The 2,486-nt window shown below is 44.3% G+C and overlaps 1 long non-coding RNA gene across 1 annotated transcript in view; it reads left to right on the forward strand.

The window, feature by feature from the left end:
• LOC105536392 overlaps positions 1 to 2,049 on the forward strand; it is a 36,264-nt gene extending 34,215 nt beyond the window's left edge. The window contains exons 3-4 of the long non-coding RNA XR_001005578.1: positions 336 to 413; positions 1,856 to 2,049. This is a non-coding gene — a long non-coding RNA (uncharacterized LOC105536392). The remainder of the gene's footprint in view (positions 1 to 335; positions 414 to 1,855) is intronic.
• Positions 2,050 to 2,486: the final 437 nt, after the last annotated feature.

The following is a 2,486-nucleotide window of genomic DNA, read 5'->3' on the forward strand; positions in this document are numbered from 1 at the left end:
TGGGAAGCATAAACAAACTAACTACACCCTCCTGTAATAAACGTCACAAGGTGATATGTGGCAAAATTAACCAGCAAACAACCCGGGGATGTGGCCACACCAAAGAACTCCGTCAAACTCCCCTCCCCAATAGAAACCCCTCATTCTGTAAGTTTGGGGCTGCCTCCTTTCTGACTGTTAAGCGGGCAGCCGGCAGGTTAATAAACTTCCTCGCCTAACCTCGGGGTCTCTCTCTTGTACTTTGTCTTGGCTAACCTTACAGGTGGTATGAGTTGTATTATTCCCTGTACCATTCACTATCTTTTTTTCTTATTTATTTATTTATTTTTTTTCAGAATTCCAAAGAAGATAGAAACAGGGTTAGGAAGGGAATTTTTGCCCTCCTGGTTCTTGTCATCCTTCTCCACTTCAAGGTATGTTGTGTTACTGTGTGAATCCACAAGGGAGGAATCAGACTTTCTTTTTGATAAAGGCAGAGCAAGACCTTTGTGTTTTAGATCTACAATGCCTTAGAGAGCAGCTAGGTCAATGGTTATCAAATTGCCCTGGGAAGCCCCACCTGGGGCCATACTTCAAGAGGCTGCTGTGGCCAAAGATAAGGATTTCAAAGATTCCTCCTGCTCTTCCTCCACTCCTTCCATGCTCACCTTCCTTCAATTAAAGCCCTTGCCTTGACCTGTTTTTATGTTGAAGTGCCACATAAGATGTCAGCATTTGAAATAATGTTCTGTTGTTTAACATGTAATAGCTCCCCACGTAAAAGGAGGAGAGGCAAGTCCTTTAAGCTAGATGCCTTGTAGGAAGAAGAGACTGTACTGAGTCAGGTGCCCCTGTGCGGCAGGGAAGGAGCTAAGTCATTGCCAAGGGGACAGAGCCCCTGTGAAGGAGGGTCATATACATAAACTATATACAATGTGCATAGTTTAATATGCATGTACATACATACATACGTACACACACTCAAAACCACGAATCCATTCCAACCTTCACCATTATGAGCCTGAGGAGCCTGGATTGAGACGGATAAAGTGACTTGCCTCACGTTGAGTACATAAAAGGTGTTACTATCACTTAGTAAATCTCTTTTACTAAGTCAGAGGCCAGGGTCAGAGGCCAGGCTGTTGTAAACCCACAGAGGAAAGCCTTGCAATTTTCCAGTAACTGGAATTGTTTTATCTGAAAATATTTCCTGGAGTCATGGATTCCTAGGGCAGGGGTGTGGAACTGAGGAAGGAGGGGGTGTTTCTTGAGGAGGAAAGATCCTTTGTTCATCCTCCTGCCTCAAGACGAATAAAGCAGCTGCTGAAAAGAGGGCTATCAGGAAGGAGAGGATAAGTCCTAAATCTTTACATTTTAAAAAATAGCTTTAGAGGCCAGGCATGGTGGCTCAAGCCTATAATCCCAGCACTTTGGGAAGCTGAGGTGGGCGGATCACCTGAGGTCAGGAATTCGAGACCAGCGTGGTCAACATGGTGAAACCGCGTCTCTACTAAAAATACAAAAAAATTAGCCAGGCGTGGTGGTGGGCACCTGTAATCCCAGCTACTCGGGAGGCTGAGGCAGGAGAATCGTTTGAACCCTGGAGACGGAGGTTGCAGTGAGCCGAGATCATGCTATTGAACTCCAGCCTGGAGGACAAGAGCGAGACTCTGTCTCAAAAAGAAAAAAAAAAATAGCTTTAGAAATTCTGATTCCTCAGAGCTCCAGTGGACAGAGAGATGTCTGCCCTTTGCCTCCTTTTGTTCTCCCTTGCTTTTGTGAGTATATATGTGTTTTCTCATTCTGTCTTTCTGAGTCTGCTTTTTGTCTGCCTGTCTTTTGTTTTCCTTTCATATTTATTATATTTCATTTGAAGTGAAAGGACAGGGCCGGGAGTCATGCCTCCCTAGGCGTGAGGCGTGTGTGGGCTGTATCCCAGAGGAGATTTTCTTTGCCAATTGTGGAATGAAGACTGTATCAAAGTTCAGAGGATCCGCCAACACAGAAGAGAGAAACACCAGATGCTTGGGGCCTCTAAGCAGAAGGAGCAACCCACCAATCCCAAGATACCTGCTTGGCAACGTAATGTGCTGTGCAATGTGCGGCAAGTTGTGAAGAGCCAGCATCTACTTCTGGAAGCTGTCCATCTGAAGTTTCTGAAAAAATTTTCATCGGCACCTGTCAGATGACTTGATTTCTGAGTGAAGAACTGCATGAAGATGTGCCTTCAAATCAGTCTTTTACATCACATTCAGGTGTCACTGAGAAAAGTAATGACTAACATTTCTTGGACATATACCTGCTGGGTATTAATCTTTATACTGGGCATTCGCAGATGGTAGTGGAACCTATGGGTGGCCTACTCAACTTCTACTTCTCCATTCTTCCTTTTTAGCTAACAGAACCCCAATTTTGTGCATCTATTATTTCCTTTTGAAACCCAGAGAAAGGTGACCCCATTCCAATTCCAAAAGTAAGTATTGATTAGTCTAAGCCAGTCATGATAT

The sequence above is a fragment of the Mandrillus leucophaeus genome, unplaced genomic scaffold, assembly GCF_000951045.1.
Source record: "Mandrillus leucophaeus isolate KB7577 unplaced genomic scaffold, Mleu.le_1.0 Scaffold159, whole genome shotgun sequence".
Lineage (NCBI taxonomy): Eukaryota > Metazoa > Chordata > Mammalia > Primates > Cercopithecidae > Mandrillus > Mandrillus leucophaeus.